The 19,778-nt window shown below is 39.0% G+C and overlaps 1 protein-coding gene across 2 annotated transcripts in view; it reads left to right on the top strand.

Annotated features, from left to right (window-relative positions):
- Nucleotides 1-9,048: 9,048 nt before the first annotated feature.
- Nucleotides 9,049-19,778, top strand: part of LOC106581531 (rho guanine nucleotide exchange factor TIAM1) — a 169,406-nt gene continuing 158,676 nt past the window's right edge. For both annotated transcript variants that reach the window (XM_045704104.2, XM_045704103.2), the window contains exon 1: nucleotides 9,049-9,204. The gene's annotated coding sequence lies outside the window, so the exon portion shown is untranslated. The remainder of the gene's footprint in view (nucleotides 9,205-19,778) is intronic.

The following is a 19,778-nucleotide window of genomic DNA, read 5'->3' on the forward strand; positions in this document are numbered from 1 at the left end:
GTTTTACTCTAACGTTTGTAAACATTGTAAATGTAAACAAACCCTGTATAGCCTCAAAACATGGTTAAAACAATACTTTTTAGGTCAGTCCTTGCATCCACAGCTGTCTATTAATCTGAGAGTGGTTACATTGTTCCAGGCCCATCCCTCACCTTTTTACCTTTCTTATTGTTTCATCTGTGGATTTGCCCAGCTGCATGTTATCACGATATCCAGGTGTCACCAACAAAAAGGTAAACAGACCTATAGCAAATGCAGCATATGACATTCATTTTTCACATGTAAATAGCCCTTTTCAGTAGTGCTCAATGCCATTCCATGAGCGCATCATTTATTTTTCAACTCGAATCAATGAACCCAATCAGTCCTCCATGACAACACAATCATAAACAACAGAGTAGGGCTGGCTAATAAGTCCTTCGTTTTTGGGGTCATGCTCAGGTAAAACAACATGGTGTAACATTTATTGGAATGACTGGAATTCTGATAGACTTTGGTTTTTAATGTAAAGATATAATTTAATCATATTATTATTATTATTATAATGTAGTAGAACGCGATGAGTTAGAAGAAGCCTACATAACCAATCCATAAAGTAAAATTTAACATCCATATATAGCCAGCTATGTAAACTTTAACAATTATTTATCCTGCAATAGATGTCGTTCAATGGGTAACATACATTTTTGTCTTCTTCTAATGCCTCTTTAAGAGAAAGTAATTTAAAAAGTAACTGAATGTAATCAGATTACTGATTACTGATTACTGAGTAAAGCAAAAATGTATGTTACTGATTACGATTCTGGACGTAACTTGTAACCGTAACGGATTACATTTAGAAAGTAACCTACCCAACCCTGTATGGGAAAACTCTAGTCTCTGTGGTTGAATCTGTGTTTGAAATGCACTGCTCGACTGAGAGACCTTACATATAACTGTATGTGTATATTTTATTTCACCTTTATTTAACCAGGTGGGCTAGTTGAGAACAAGTTCTCATTTACAACTGCGACCTGGCCGAGATAAAGCAAAGCAGTTCGACACATACAACAACACAGAGTTACACACGGAGTAAAACAAACATACAGTCAATAATACAGTAGAAAAATAAGTCTATATACAATGTGAGCAAATGAGGTGAGATAAGGGAGGTAAAGGCAATAAATAGGCCATGGTGGCAAAGTAAATACAATATAGCAAGTAAAACACTGGAATGGTAGATTTGACAGTAGATGAGTGTGCAAAGTAGAAATACTGGGGTGCAAAGGAGCTAAATAAATAAATAAATACATTAGGGGAAGAGGTAGTTGTTTGGGCTATTTATAGATGGGCTATGTACAGGTGCAGTGATCTGTGAGCTATATGTATGTATATATATGTATGAGCTATATATGGGGTACAGAGATGAGGTAGTCATTCAACAATCATGTTAAAACACTTACTGCACACATTCCATGCAACTTATTGTGACTTGTTAAGCACAGTTTTACTCCTGAACTTATTTAGGCTTGCCATAACAAACTCAAGACATTTCAGCTTTTCATTTTTAATTACATTTTTAATTATCAAATAATTTAAAAAAAAACGTGATTCCACTTTGACATTATGGGGTATTGTGTGTAGGCCAGTGACACATAATCTCAATTTAATCATTTTTAAATTCAGACTGTAACACAACAACATATGGAAAAAGTCAAAGGGGTGTGAATACTTTCTGAAGGGCGCTGCACATGTTATGGGTGACTTTCTTAACCCCACAACAACAGCCTCTGTTCAGTTTACATGAGTGAGTCCATTGCTAACGGCCGCTTGACTCTCTACATGATACAATGTTGTCTTTGACGTTTTCTCTAAGTCTGCGTCTTACGATCCCCCCTATAGCCCGAGGTTATTACTGGTGGAGAGTGAGACAAAGCTTGAACAGTTTGTTCCTCTAACATTGGAAAACCAAAAGTGGAAATAGTTGAATATCTTCAGAAGTTATGAACTCTTTTTCTTGTCTTGGTCACATCTCTGAAAGTGTGTTCCCTTCACACATCTGATACCTCTGCTTCTGGCTTGGTGATGGTCTTTCATAACCTCAGTTTTATATTTGTAGGAATTTAGATTGTTCCACATCCGACGAGCGTCAGAGCCGGTGTAGTAGGATACAAGATTAAGATTGAATCCTACTACACCGGCTCTGACGCTCGTCGGATGTGGCTTTAAAACTATTAGGGACTACAAAGGGAAACCCAGATGCGAGCTGCCCTGTGACACGAGTCTACCAGACGAGCTAAATGCCTTTTATGCTTGCTTCAAGGCAAGCAAAACTGAAGCATGCACGAGAGCACCAGCTGTTCTGGATGACTGTGTGATAACGCTCTCGGGTCTATGTGAGCAAGACCTTTAAGCAGGTCAACATTCCCAAAGCCACGGGGCCAGACGGATTACCAGGACGTGTACTCAGAGCATGCGCGAACCAACTGGCAAGTGTGTTCACTGACATTTTCAACCTCTCCCTGACCGAGTCTGTAATACCTTCATGTTTCAAGCAGCAAAGGTAACCTGCCTAAATGATTACCGCCCCGTAGCACTCACGTCGGTCGCCATGAAGTGCTTTGAAAGGCTGGTCATGGCTCACATCAACAGCATCGTCCCAGATATCCTAGACCAGGGCTGCCCAACTCTCTTCCTGGAGATCTACCGTCCTGTGGGTTTTCAGTCCAACCCTAATTTAACACACCTGATTCTACTTATTAGCCGCTCAACAAGACCTTAACTAGCTGAATCAGATATGCTAAATTAGGGTTGGACTGAAAACCTACAGGACAGTAGATCTCCAGGAAGAGGGTTGGGCAGCCCTGCCCTAGACCCACTCCAATTTACCGACATCGATGAGACAGCCTATAGGGAGGAGGTCAGAGAACAGGCAGTGTGGTGCCAGGACAACAACCTCTCCCTCAATATGAGCAAGGCAAAGGAGATGATTGTGGACTACAGGAAAAGGCGGGACGAACAGGCCCCCATTTACATCGATGGCACTGTAGTGGAGTGGGTCGAGAGTTTCAAGTTCCTTGGTGTCCACATCACCAACAAACTATCATGGTCCAAACATACCAAGACAGTCGTGAATAGGGCACAACAAAACCTTTTCCCCTCAGGAGAATGAAAAGATTTGACATGGGTCCCCAGATCCTCAAAAGGTTCTACAGCTGCACCATCGAGAGCATCCTGACTGGTTGCATCACCGCCTGGTATGGCAACTGCTCGGTTTCTGACCCTAAGGCGCTACAGAGGGTAGTGCGTACGGCCCAGTACATCACTGGGGCCAAGCTTCCTGCCATCTAGGACCTATATACCAGGCGGTGTCAGAGGATGCATAAAATTGTCAGAGACTCCAGCCACCATAGTCAGACTGTTCTCTCAGCTACCGCACGGCAAGCGGTACCAGAGCACCAAGTCTAGGACCAAAAGGCTCCTCAACAACTTCTACCCCCAAGCCATAAAACTGCTGAATAATTAATAAAATGGCCAACAGACTATTTACATTGACCCCCCCACCATTTGTTTTGTACACTGCTGCTACACGCTGTTAATTATCTATGTATAGTCACTTCACCCCTACTTACATGTACAAATGACCTTGACTAACCTGTACCCCCGTACACTGACTCGGTACCACCTGTATATAGCCTCGTTATTGTTATATTATTGTGTTACTATTTATAATTTTTTACTTTAGTTTATTTGGTAAATACTTTCTTCGCTCTTCTTGAACTGCACTGTTGAGGGCTTGTAAGTAAGCCTTTCACGGTAAAGTCTACACCTGTTGTATTCGGCGCATGTGACAAATAAAGTTTGATTTTGTATTGATCTACACTGAACTCTGATGACAAACACACAGATCTTGTGGTGTCCCAGACACCCGACTCCGATTGGCTCCAGCAAGAAGTTAGTGACAATCTATTCCCAAGTCGGCTCCACTGGCCAAGCACCCTTCCTCTTTCCTCGCGGCCAAAGATTGTCTATGATACTCTTTGAAGAGGTAGGGTTTCAGATGTTTTCAGATAATAATAATAATAATAATAATAATAATAACAACTAAATAATTATAAAAAATAAATAAAAATTACATTAATAGCATAAAACGTTGTATAACTATTAATAGGTCTACAAATGCTACAAACTACGGCTACTAATACAACTAATGAAACCTACTGCTACAACTACTAATAAAAATACTGCTACAACTACTAATACAACTAACAAACTACTGCTACAAGCTACAACTACTAATACAACTAATAAACCTACTGCTACAACTACTAATAAAAATACTGCTACAAGCTACAACTACTAATACCACTAATAAACTACTGCTACAACTACTAATACAACTAATAAACCTACTGCTACAACTACTAATAAAAATAACTGCTACAACTACTAATAAAACTACTGCTACAACTACTAATAAAAATACTGCTACAAGCTACAACTACTAATACAACTAATAAAACTACTGCTACAACTACTAATACAACTAATAAAACCTACTGCTACAACTACTAATAAAACTAATAAACCTACTGCTACAACTACTAATACAACTAATAAACCTACTGCTACAACTACTAATACAACTAATAAACTACTGCTACTAATACAACCTACTGCTACAAATACAAAAAATAAAACTACTGCTGCAACTACTAATAAAACTAATACAATGACTGCTACAGCTAATAAAACGAATCCACCCTTCAGCTACAAACTACTAATACAACCTACTGCTACCGTGTTTCGGATGGGACGTTAAACAGGTGTCCTGACTCTCTGAGGTCATTAAAGATCCCATGTCACTTATCATAAGAGTAGGGGTGTTAACCCCGGTGTCCTGGCTAAATTCCCAATCTGGCCCTCAAACCATCACGGTCACCTAATAATCCCCAGTTTCCAATTGGCTCATTCATCCCCCCTCCTCTCCCCTGTAACTATTCCCCAGGTCGTTGCTGTAAATGAGAATGTGTTCTCAGTCAATTTACCTGGTAGAATAAAAAACTACAAATACCACTAATAAAACCTACTGCTACAAGCTACAACTACTAATACCACTAATAAAACCTACTGCTACAACTACTAATACAACTACTAATACAACTAATACAACCTACTGCTACAACTACTAATAAAACTACTGCTACAACTACTAATACAACTACTGCTACAACTACTAATACAACTACTGCTACAACTACTAATACAACTACTGCTACAACTACTGCTACAACTACTAATAAAAATACTGCTACAACTACTAATAAAAATACTGCTACAAACTACTAATAAAAATACTGCTACAAACTACTGCTACAACTACTAATACAACTAATAAAACCTACTGCTACAACTACTAATACAACTAATACAACCTACTGCTACAACTACTAATAAAACTACTAATACAACTACTGCTACAACTACTAATAAAACTACTAATAAAAATACTGCTACAACTACTAATAAAACTACTGCTACAACTACTAATACAACTACTAATACAACTACAACTACTAATAAAACTACTAATAAAAATACTGCTACAACTACTAATAAAAATACTGCTACAACTACTAATAAAAATACTGCTACAACTACTAATACAAATACTGCTACAAGCTACAACTACTAATACAACTACTGCTACAACTACTAATACAACTACTGCTACAACTACTAATAAAACTACTAATAAAAATACTGCTACAAGCTACAACTACTGCTACAACTACTAATACAACTACTGCTACAACTACTAATACAACTACTAATAAAAATACTGCTACAAGCTACAACTACTGCTACAACTAATAAACCTAATAAAACCTACTGCTACAACTACTAATACAACTACTGCTACAACTACTGCTACAAATACTGCTACAACTACTGCTACAACTAATAAACCTACTGCTACAACTACTAATAAAAATACTGCTACAAGCTACTAATAAAAATACTGCTACAAACTACTGCTACAACTACTAATACAAATACTGCTACAACTACTAATAAAAATACTGCTACAACTACTAATAAAAATACTGCTACAAACTACTAATAAAAATACTGCTACAAACTACTGCTACAACTACTAATACAACTAATAAAACCTACTGCTACAACTACTAATACAACTAATAAACCTACTGCTACAACTACTAATACAACTAATACAACCTACTGCTACAACTACTAATACAACTAATACAACCTACTGCTACAACTACTAATACAACTAATACAACCTACTGTGACAACTACTAATAAAACTACTGCTACAACTACTAATACAACTAATAAACCTACTGCTACAACTACTAATACAACTACTGCTACAACTACTAATACAACTAATAAACCTACTGCTACAACTACTAATACAACTAATAAAACCTACTGCTACAACTACTAATACAACTAATAAACCTACTGCTACAACTACTAATACAACTAATAAACCTACTGCTACAACTACTAATACAACTAATGAAACCTACTGCTACAACTACTAATAAAACTACTGCTACAACTACTAATAAAACTACTGCTACAACTACTAATAAAAATACTGCTACAAACTACTGCTACAACTACTAATACAACTAATAAAACCTACTGCTACAACTACTAATAAAAATACTGCTACAACTACTAATAAAAATACTAATAAAAATACTGCTACAACTACTAATACAACTAATAAACCTACTGCTACAACTACTAATACAACTACTGCTACAACTACTAATACAACTAATAAAACCTACTGCTACAACTACTAATAAAACTACTGCTACAACTACTAATAAAACTACTAATAAAAATACTGCTACAACTACTAATACAACTAATAAAACCTACTGCTACAACTACTAATACAACTAATAAACCTACTGCTACAACTACTAATAAAACTACTGCTACAACTACTAATAAACCTACTGCTACAACTACTAATACAACTACTGCTACAACTACTGCTACAACTACTAATACAACTACTAAACCTAATAAAACCTACTGCTACAACTACTAATAAAACTACTAATAAAAATACTGCTACAACTACTAATAAACCTACTGCTACAACTACTAATAAAACTACTAATAAAAATACTGCTACAACTACTAATACAACTACTAATACAACTACTAATACAACTACTAATACAACTACTAATAAAACCTACTGCTACAACTACTAATAAAACTACTGCTACAACTACTAATAAACTACTGCTACAACTACTAATAAAAATACTGCTACAAGCTACAACTACTGCTCCAACTACTAATACAACTAATAAACTACTGCTACTAATACAACCTACTGCTACAAACTACTGCTCCAACTACTAATACAACTAATAAAACCTACTGCTACAACTACTAATAAAAATACTGCTACAAGCTACTGCTACAACAACTAATAACCTACTGCTACAACTACTAATACAAATACTGCTACAAGCTACTGCTACAACTACTAATAAACTACTGCTACAACTACTAATACAAATACTGCTACAACTACTAATACAACTAATAAACCTACTGCTACAACTACTAATAAAACTAATAAACCTACTGCTACAACTACTAATACAACTAATACAACCTACTGCTACAACTACTAATACAACTAATAAACCTACTGCTACAACTACTAATACAACTAATAAACCTACTGCTACAACTACTAATACAACTAATACAACCTACTGCTACAACTACTAATACAACTAATAAACCTACTGCTACAACTACTAATAAAACTACTGCTACAACTACTAATACAACTACTGCTACAACTACTAATAAAACTACTGCTACAACTACTAATACAACTAATACAACCTACTGCTACAACTACTAATACAACTAATAAACCTACTGCTACAACTACTAATACAACTAATAAACCTACTGCTACAACTACTAATACAACTAATAAACCTACTGCTACAACTACTAATACAACTAATACAACCTACTGCTACAACTACTAATACAACTAATAAACCTACTGCTACAACTACTAATACAACTAATACAACCTACTGCTACAACTACTAATAAAACTACTGCTACAACTACTAATAAAACTACTGCTACAACTACTAATACAACTAATAAAACCTACTGCTACAACTACTAATACAACTAATAAACCTACTGCTACAACTACTAATACAACTAATAAACCTACTGCTACTACTACTAATAAAACTACTGCTACAACTACTAATACAACTAATACAACTACTGCTACAACTACTAATAAAACTACTAATACAACTACTGCAACTACTAATACCACTAATAAACTACTGCTACAACTACTAATACAACTAATAAAACCTACTGCTACAACTACTAATACAACTAATAGTCCTGTTCTGTGAGCTCATGTGGCCTACCACTTCTCGGCTGAGCCGTTGTTCATCCTTGATGTTTCCACTTCACAGTAACAGCACTTACAGTTGAAGGGGCAGTTCTAGCTTGGCAGAAATTTGACAAAGTGACTTGTTGACTATGACAGTGCCACGTTGAAAGTCACTGAGCTTTTCAGTATGGACATTCTACTGGCAATGTTTGTCTATGGAGCTTGCATGGCTGTGCGCTCCACTTTATACACCTGTTAGCAACGGGTGTTGCTGAAATAGCCGAATCCACTAATTTAAAAGGGGCGTCCATATACTTTTGTATATTAGTGTATTTTTAACTACTAAACGTTCAAAACCTAAAAGGACAATCTCGGGTTAAATCTTAATTGACATTAATTTATCACGGACATAGGTTGGTACTCCCCTCACCTAGAGGACACCTAAACAACCTAACCATTACGACATTTCTATTCGATCAAATAAACCTCATGTAGCAAATTAGCAATAAAAAAAAAATTGTTGACCAATTTTGACACGCTCTCATTGACCTGCATAACCAAAATTCCTCACTTCGTGGGTTTATTTCCGTGGACAGATTTTGGGCGGAGTAAAACCTCTCGCTTCGCCTCTTCCTCTCTGTCGTGGCGTAGAAACAACATGGTAGCGGAGCTTTCCGCCGCGCAGACTAGCGATGCCATATTCTACACAGCGCGTCCAATTCACCGCATACACTGGACGACAGACACAATAGTCAACTGCGATTAATAAACAGGTATGTTTTTAATGCATAATGTTCGTTTTTTTTCCTCATGTGGTGGGGATATATTAGCCTGATGTTTGACGCCGAGATATCTTTCCACCCCCCTAGGTCCTAGAGACCGTGGCCAATAACAAGGCAGAACGTAGATTTCTCTTTCATAGATAGGTTGTCGTTTTGTGTAATTGTTTAAGACGGGTTAAATTCACAGGTAGGATGTCTGGTGTTTGTCAAATTCAGCCATCAAAGCTGAAATGACTGCATAAGCCGTGTAGCCTACACTTGGTTTCCCATAAATAATGGATACATGCACGTGCGCGTCCATTCAATGCCCTAGCATCATTTTCAATGCCTCCGTCACATGAAGGGCACCTATAGCCTTTATAATCTATAGGCTACATTGAGCAATAATTCACATCGCAATATGTTCTAGTCCCCGCCCCGGGGAGAGGTAAAACCCCCAGTGTGATGTCTCTGTTGTACCTTCGTCACTGACCAGAGAAGCCCAGGGTGACTCTGACAAAGAGACAGACTATTCATCACATGCCTGCTTTGCTACAGGTTTTTCCCAATTAAACTTGATACCGGTCTATTGTAAGCTATTGATTTTAAAACCAAATACACACGCAGGACATCAATGACAACCTGTAGAATAATAAGCATTGATTGTGTTGATTTGACATGTATTTGGAACCCAGCTGAAGTACTCTCATGGTCATATCATGAAGGAATGGTCTCAGAATGACTTGTGTGGTAGAATGAGGAGGGACTAAATATCCTGTAGATTTCATTTGTAACAATGTTAGACCCTTGTCTGTCTTGTCTACCACTGATGTTTTGGGGACAGTAGTCTTCTGCATATCATCACCAACACCCTGGTACAAAAACAGAGTTAGTCGTTAACTAAGTCCCAAATGGCACCCTATTCCCTATATAGTACACTACTTTTGACCAGAGGTCCATGTAGGGAATAGGGTGCCATTTGGGATTGCGTCTTTGACTAATTTGTGCAGTAGTGTTTAACACGGTGACCTTGTTGGAGGATGTAGACTAGCAGTATCATCACTCTCTGTATCTGAGAACATGGGCAATTCCACGCTAACAGAATGATACTGAGAATCAGATTGTATGTAAAAAACAAACAACAAAAAAAAAACGAAGATTTTAAAGTTAAACTAACCATACAACTCAATGTCCAAGGACAATTTTTTTAAACTAATTTCCATGGAGAATTTTACAGAAACACATTTACTTAAAGAACAGTGCAGATTTTTATGTATTTATTTAATGTAACCTTTATTTAACGAGGCAAGTCAGTTAAGAACAAATTATTATTTACAATGACGGCCTACCAAAAGGCAAAGGCCTCCTGCAGGGATCGGGGGCCTGGGATTTAAAATAAAAAATGTAATACAATATAAATATAGGACAAAACACGCATCACAACAAGAGAGACAACACAACACTACATAGAGACCCAACACAACAACATGGCAAGGCAGCAACACATGACAACACAGCATGGTAACAACACATGACAACAACATGGTAACAACACATGACAACAACATGGTAGCAACACAACATGGTAGCAGCACAAAACATGGTGCAAACATTATTGGGCACAGTCAACAGCACAACAGACAAGAAGGTAGAGACAACAATACAACACACAAAGCAGCCACAGCTGTCAGTAAGAGTGTCCATGATTGAGTCTTTGAATGAAGAGACTGAGATAAAACTGTCCAGTTTGAGTGTTTGTTGCAGCTCGTTCCAGTCGCTAGCTGCAGCGAACTGAAAGAGGAGGGACCCAGGGATGTGTGTGCTTTGGGGACCTTTAACAGAATGTGACTGGCAGAACGGGTGTTGTATGTGGAGGATGAGGACTGCAGTAGATATCTCAGATAGGGGCGAGTGAGGCCTAAGAGGGTTTTATAAATAATCATCAACCAGTGGGTCTTGCGACGTGTAAACAGAGATGACCAGTTTAGAGGAATATAGAGTGAAGTGATGTGTCCTATGAGGAGCATTGGTGGAAAATCTGATGGCCGAATGGTAAAGAACATCTAGCCGCTCGAGAGCACCCTTACCTGCCGATCTATAAATGATATCTCTGTAATCTAGCATGGGTAGGATGGCCATCTGAATCAGGGTTAGTTTGGCAGCTGGGGTGAAAGAGGAGTGATTACGATAGAGGAAACCGAGTCTAGGTTTAACTTTAGCCTGCAGCTTTGATATGTGCTGAGAGAAGGACAGTGCACCGTCTAGCCATACTCCCAAGTAGTTGTATGAGCTGACTACCTCAAGCTCTAAACCCTCACAGGTAGTAATAACACCTGTGGGGAAGAGGGACATTCTTCTTACCAAACCGCATGACCTTTGTTTTGGAGGTGTTCAGAACAAGGTTGTGGGCAGAGAAAGCTTGTTGGACACTAAGAAAGCTTTGTTGTAGAGCATTTAACACAAAATCCGAGGGGCCAGCTGAGTATAATACTGTATCATCTGCATATAAATGGATGAGAGCGCTTCCTACTGCCTGAGCTATGTTGTTGATGTAAATTGAGAAGAGCGTGGGGCCTAGGATTGAGCCTTGGGGTACTCCTTTGGTGACAGACAGTGACTGAGACAGCAGAATTTCTGACTTTATACACTGCACTCTTTGAGAGGGGTAGTTAGCAAACCAGGCCAAAGACCCCTCAGAGACACTAATACTCCTTAGCCAGCCCACAAGAATGGAATGGTCTTCCGTATCAAAAGCTTTGGCCCAGTCAATAAAAATAGCAGCACAACATTGCTTAGAATCAAGGGCAATGGTGACATCATTGAGGACCTTTAAAGTTTTGATGACGCATCCATAACCTGAACGGAAACCAGATTGCATAACAGAGAGAATACTATAGACATCAAGAAAGCCTGTCATTTAATTATTGACAAGTTTTTCCAACACTTTTGATGAACAGGGCAAAATAGAAATAGGCCTATAACAGTTAGGATCAGCTTGTTCTCCCCCTTTTAAATAAATAATGAACCGTGGCTGCCTTCCAAGCAATGGGAACCTCCCCAGAAAGGAGAGACAGGCTTGGCAATGATAGGGGCAGCAACCTTAAAGAAGAAAGGGTCTAAACCATCTGACCCAGATGTTTTTTGGGGGTGAAGTTTAATTTAGGGCTAGGAGTCCCGCTAGCGGGACATCTTCCGGTGAAACTGGAGAGCACACAATTCAAATAAATAATCATAAATATTATGGATTTTAAACATTTATGTACATATAAGTGTCTTATATCAGCTGAAAGCTTAAATTCTTGTTAATCCAACTGCACTGTCCGATTTACAGTAGCTATTACAGCAAAAACATGCCATGCGATTGTTTGAGGATGGCGCCCTACATCAAAATATTTTTCCACCGGCACAGGTTTCACACATTCACATATAACGATAAAATATTCACTTACTTTTTGAAAATCTTCCTCTGATTTGGCATCCAAAGGGTCCCAGCTATAACATGTTGTTTTATTAGATAACTGACTTTTTGGGATAATAAGAAGGATTTTATCCCAAAAAGTCAGTTTAGTTGGCGCCATCGATTTGAGTAGTAATCCACTCGTTCAACTTGCAGAGAAAGGAATCCGAAAATCTACCCCTAAACTTTGTTTCAACAAGTCAGAATATGTTTCTATTTACTCCTCAGATACCCTAAAATGTAATCAAACTATAATATTTATTTCGGAAAGCAGTATGTTCAATAGGAAACTGATTTTAGCAGGTGCGTAATGTCTTCATGGCGGCAGCAAACACACATTTCCAAGACTGTGTCCCTCTACTAAAATGGTTATTTCTTATTCGTTTTGGAAGTTACAAGCCTGAAACCTGGAACATAGACTGCTGACACCCTGGGGAAGCCATAGGAATTGCATCCAGGGAGCTAATTTTCAATATGACCTTTCTCTTGCATTTCTAAGAGAATGGTCTCTCTCAAAAAACTTCCGGTTGGTTTTTCTTTGGATTTTCTGCTACTATATCTATTGTGTTATATTCTCCTACATTATTTTAACATTTCTACAAACTTCATAGTGTTTTCTTTCCAATGGTACAAATGATATGCATATCCTGGCTTCAGGGGCAGTTTACTTTGGGCACGTCATTCAGGCGGGAAGTGGAGAAAAAAGGTGCCTAGCCCTAAGAAGCTCCTTTAGCACCTCAGACTCAGTGACTTCCTGGAAGGAAACACTTTGTAGCGGGGGAAAAAGAGGGAGAAGCATCGGGGATAGTCGCATTAGAAGAAAAATGCAAAGCAGATGCAAAGTTCGATAACAGAATGATGTCACAAACAGCACAAACAGTCATTCTGTTACCAGACTTTGCATCGGCACTGTTTTTAAAATGTGTTTATGTAATATTTTCTGTGGAAATTGTGTTGGGGATAGGGGGCAGTATTGAGAATTTTGAAAAAAATATGTGCCCATTTTTAACTGCCTCCTACACCAACTCAGAAGCTAGGATATGCATATTATTAACAGATTTGGATAGAAAACACTTTGAATTTTCTAAAACTGTTTGAATGGTGTCTGTAAGTATAACAGAACTCGTATTGCAGTCAAAACCCTGAGACAATTTCTAACAGGAAGTGTGTATCTGATGTGTTGAATCACTTTTAAGCCTATGCCATTGAAACACACATGGACGTATTAATCATTGAGCACTTCCTATGCCATCCACTAGATGTCACCAGTCTTTACAAAGTGGTTTGAGTCTTCTACTGTGAAAACTGACTGAACAAGAGACTTGGAACGTTGGTCATAAGCGGATGGCCGATACTGCTCTGGTGCGCGCGTGCATGTTTGGGTACTCTCGTTCCAATACGTTTTAAAAGAGAATGCAATCGTCCGCCTTGAATATTATTGAAGTTCTGATTTGAAAAAGGCCCTAATGATTTATGCTATACAACGTTTGACATGTTTGAACGAACGTAAATATTTTTTTTTCCCTCTTTGATGAAGACAAGTCCGGCGGGCGTCGTTCATGTTTTTGAGTAGCCTACAGGACGCGCTAACAACACAGAGCTTTTTGGACATAAATTATGAGCTTTTTCGAACAAAACTACATTTGTTATGGAGCTGGGATTCCTGGAAGTGCCTTCTGATGAAGATAATCAAAGGTAAGGGATTATTTACATAGTATTTTTGATTTTAGATGACTCCAAGATGGCGCCTAGTCTGTATCGCAAAGCCTATTTTTCTGGGCGCAGTACTCAGATTATTGCAAAGTGTGATTTCCCAGTAAAGTTATTTTTAAATCTGGCAATGCGGTTGCGTTCACGAGATGTTAAGCTATAATTCTTTGAATGACAATATAATATTTTACCAATGTTTTCGAATAGTAATTATTTAATTTGTTTTGCTGATTGTATTGGAGGGAAAATATTTTGTCAACATCAACGCCATATTAAAATGCTGTTTTTGGATATAAATATGAACTTGATAGAACAAAAAATGCATGTATTGTCTAACATAATGTCCTAGGAGTGTCATCTGATGAAGATTGTCAAAGGTTAGTGCATCATTTTAGCTGGTTTTCTGCTTTTGGTGACGCCTGTCTTTGCATTGACAAAACATTACACACAGCTATTTTCAATGTACTGTCCTAACATAATCTAACTTTATGCTTTCGCCGTAAAGCCTTTTTGAAATCGGACAACGTGGTTAGATTAAGGAGATGTTTATCTTTCAAAGGGTGTAAGATAGTTGTATGTTTGAGAAATTTGAATTATGACTTTTAATTGGTTTCAAATTTGGCGCCCTTGATATTTCACCTGCTGTTGATAGGGTGTACCAGGCGTGGGACGCTTGCGTCCCACTAGCCCATAGAGGTTAAAGTTGTCCGTTGTGCATATAGTTGTGTGGTTTAACTTTGGTTTTGGTAAGACATACATTTTAAAGTGAGAAATGTGAGTGTCAGCATCATTCTGTTAGTGTGGAATTGCCCATATAGGGACCTTAATATGACTGTGACCTTCCAGGCTAGCTAGCTGCATCACGATCTCATCCCCTACTGCTCTCTCAACAGTCCAGACATTATAGCAGCAATGCTGTCCAGACCAAAATTGATGGCCCTGTCCTGGCCTCATCCTGGCCCTATTGCTTTGTAATTACATAGTAACATTACTGTACACAATTATAGTGAAGCGTTACCTACAGTGCCTTCAGAAAGTATTCATACCCCTTGACTTATTCCATGTTTTATGTTACAGCCTGAATTCAAAATGGATTACATTTATTTATTTTCTCATCCATCTACACATAATACCCCATAATGACAAAGTAAACACATGTTTTTAGAAATCTTAGCAAATTTATTGAAAATGTAAATACAGAGCATTGCACACCTGGATTGTACAACATTATTCTTACAAAAATAACAAATAATCAAGCCCTGTTAAATTGATTGTTGATCATTACTAGACATATATTTTCAAGTCTTGCCATAGATTTTCAAGCAGATTTAAGTCAAAACTGTAACTCGCCCACTCAGGAACATTCACTGTTCTTGGTAAGCCACTCCAGTGTTGATTTGGCCTTGTTTTAGGTTATTGTCCTGCTTAGCTCTACTCCCTTAATTTTTATCCTGAAAAACTCCCAAATCCTTAATGATTACAAGCATACCCATAACATGATGCAGCCACGACTAAGCTTGAAAATAGGGAGAGTGGTTCTCCATAATGTATTGGATTTTCCTGAAACATAACACTTTGTATTCAAGACAAAACGTTTGTTGCTTTGCCACGTTACAGTATTATTGCAGTATTACTTTAGTGCCTTGTTGCAAACAGGATGCATGTTTTGGAATATTTTTATTCTGTACAGGCTTCCTTTTTTTCATCTGTCAATTAGGTTAGTATTGTGGAGTAACTACAATGTTGTTGATCCACCCTTAGTTTTCTCTTGTCACTGCCATTAAACTCATACTATTTTAAAATCACCATTGGCTTCATGGTGAAATCTCTGACCGGTTTCCTTCCTCTCTGGTAACTAAGTTAGGAAGGACACCTGTATCTTTGTAGTGACTGGGTGTATTGATACACCATCCAAAGTGTAATTAATAACTTCACCAAGTTAAAAGAGATATTCAATGTCTGCTTTTTTACCCATCTACCAATCGGTGCCCTTCTTTGCGAGGCATTGGAAAACCTCCCTGGTGTTTGTGGTTGAATCTGTGTTTGAAATTCACTGCTTGACTGAGGGACCTTACAGATAATTGTATGTGTGGGATACAGAGATGAGGTAGTCATTCAAAAATCATGTTAAACCCTATTATTGCACACAGAGTCCATGTAACTTATTATGTGACTTGTTAAGCACATTTTTACTCTTGAACTAATTTAGGCTTCCCTTAACAAAGGGGTTGAATACTTATTGACTCAATACATTTCAGATTTTCATCTTTCATTTATTAGTAAATGTTTCAACAACAAAACATAATTCCACTTTGACATTATGGGGTATTGTGTGTAGGCCGGTGACCAAAAGTCTCAATTTAATCCATTTTAAATTCAGGCTGTAACACAACAACATGTGGAAAAAGTCAAAGGGGTGTGAATAGTTTCAGAAGGCACTATATAAATCTATAATTGCTGCAAGTGATAAGTTCAATTGTTTGCTTTAGTTCTGCTTTGTAGAATTAGTGAATTTCGATGTTAAATCCCTGCGAAAGACCAGTGTCTTGTCCAGGGGGTGTACTTCTACATCATACTGCCTCATGCTACAGAAACAGGAAATGGGCTCCTGATCTATAGGCCGTTCTGGCTCGGACAAGACTACTTACTTTTACTTTTCAATGTTGATGCAATAAGGCTGCTAGGAGGTCCTGGAAGCTCTGTGAATATGAGCTGTAGGTACCAACTCTCTCTGTGAATATGAGCTGTAGGTACCAACTCTCTCTGTGAATATGAGCTGTAGGTACCAACTCTCTCTGTGAATATGAGCTGTCTGTACCAACTCTCTCTGTGAATATGAGCTGTAGGTACCAACTCTCTCTGTGAATATGAGCTGTAGGTACCAACTCTCTCTGTGAATATGAGCTGTCTGTACCAACTCTCTCTGTGAATATGAGCTGTCTGTACCAACTCTCTCGGTGAATATGAGCTGTCTGTACCAACTCTCTCTGTGAATATGAGCTGTCTGTACCAACTCTCTCTGTGAATATGAGCTGTCTGTACCAACTCTCTCTGTGAATATGAGCTGTCTGTACCAACTCTCTCTGTGAATATGAGCTGTCTGTACCAACTCTCTCTGTGAATATGAGCTGTCTGTACCAACTCTCTCTGTGAATATGAGCTGTCTGTACCAACTCTCTCTGTGAATATGAGCTGTCTGTACCAACTCTCTCTGTGAATATGAGCTGTCTGTACCAACTCTCTCTGTGAATATGAGCTGTCTGTACCAACTCTCTCTGTGAATATGAGCTGTCTGTACCAACTCTCTCTGTGAATATGAGCTGTAGGTACCAACTCTCTCTGTGAATATGAGCTGTCTGTACCAACTCTCTGTGAATATGAGCTGTCTGTACCAACTCTCTCTGTGAATATGAGCTGTCTGTACCAACTCTCTCTGTGAATATGAGCTGTCTGTACCAACTCTCTCTGTGAATATGAGCTGTCTGTACCAACTCTCTCTGTGAATATGAGCTGTAGGTACCAACTCTCTCTGTGAATATCCTCTTTCCCGATCCATCATGTAGCCTGAAGCAGGGTAGTGTGTAGGTACAAGGTTAAGTTACCTGGAGGGAGGGAGGGAGGAATGGAGGGATGGTGGGAGGGAGAGGAAGATGCGGGGGGGGGGGTTAGTGGCGATATGAGTCTCCTCTAGAAGAGCCTCGGAGTCCTGAGGACTGTAAGATGACAGGATGATTGACAACAAGACCACAAGCTCCATACACACAGAGAGGGAGTATCTCTCTCCTCTCTGTCCTTCATCTCTCTGTCTGCCCCCTCCCTCGCTCTTCTCGCTCTCTCCCCCCTCGCTCTCGCTCTCTCCCCCCTCGCTCTCGCTCTCTCCCCCCTCTCGCTCGCTCTCTCCCCCCTCTCGCTCGCTCTCTCCCTCCTCTCGCTCGCTCTCTCCCTCCTCTCGCTCGCTCTCTCCCTCCTCTCGCTCGCTCTCTCCCCCCTCTCTCTCTCCCCCTCTCTCTCTCCCCCTCTCTCTCTCCCCTCTCTCTCTCCTTTTGCTCTCTCCCCCCTCTGTCTCGCTCTCTCTCCCCACTCTCTCTCCCTCCTCTCGCTCGTTCTCTCCCTCCTCTTGCTCTCCCCCCTCTCTCTCTCCCCCTCTCTCTCTCCTTTTGCTCTCTCCCCCCTCTCTGTCTCGCTCTCTCTCCCCACTCTCTCTCCCCCTCTCTCTATCTTCATGTTGGTACTGGTTATGCTCCTCTCTGGCTTGTAGCCATGAGGCCCAGGGTCATGACCATATTGGAATGGCCTCTTCTCTTGGCATTTACCATGGTTGTGTCTCAAATGACACCCTATTCCCTGTTTTAGGGCCCATAGGGTTCTGGTCAAAAGTAGTGCACTATGTAAGGAATAGGGTGCCATTGGGGACACAGACCTCATCTCCAGCTAACATCTCATATCTAGACCAACTACTGGAGGTAAGGCGGGAGCTTTCATTTGGACCACACGAAGAAGAATGTTGTCTGTAACATTCATCTGATCCGACCTCAGTTCAGTGGAAGAGAGCTCTCCTAAACAAACTGACCGTTTGTTATTTTCTTGTGTAAAACCTTGTACTTCCCAAACACCAGATGATTGCTTGAAATGTGCATATTTTACATCTTTTAAAGTAGTCCGTCTGTCTGTTTTTGAATAATATTTTATCCCACGTTCACATAACTGCTTGTTCATTTCATTTGCAAAGTGGAGCCAAGTAAAGAGTTCAGTGTTGTTGATGAGTGTTCTGTTTGTTCTGTCCAGCTGTGTCTCAAATGGCACCCTATTCCCTATATAGTACACTACTTTTAATGTAAAATGGCACCCTATTCCCTATATAGTGCACTACTTTTAACGTAAAATGGCACCCTATTCCCTATATAGTACACTACTTTTAATGTAAAATGGCACCCTATTCCCTATATAGTGCACTACTTTTAACGTAAAATGGCACCCTATTCCCTATATAGTGCACTACTTTTAACGTAAAATGGCCCCCTATTCCCTATATAGTGCACTACTATTGACCTGAGCTCCATGGGGCCTGGTAGTGCACCAAAAAGGCTTAGAGTCCCATATGGGATACACATGTTGCTGTGGCTCTGTTCGTTCTAGTAGGCTGATTTAAAAAAAAATATATATATTTTTTACAAATTGACTCTTTTATAAAATCATTATAAAGAGAAATTATAGCATGTGATCTTTTTACATTTTGAAATGTCAAAATGAAAAAAAGGCCAACACTCACTTGGACATACACTGAGTGGACAAAACATTAGGAACACCTTTCTAATATGGAGTTGCAACCCCTTTTTGCCCTCAGAACAGCTTCAGTTCGTCGGGTCGTGGACTCTACAAGGTGTTGAAAGCGTTCCACAGGGATGCTGGCCAATGTTGA

This window comes from Salmo salar, chromosome 20, assembly GCF_965601325.2.
Source record: "Salmo salar chromosome 20, fSalSal1, whole genome shotgun sequence".
NCBI classification, from domain to species: domain Eukaryota; kingdom Metazoa; phylum Chordata; class Actinopteri; order Salmoniformes; family Salmonidae; genus Salmo; species Salmo salar.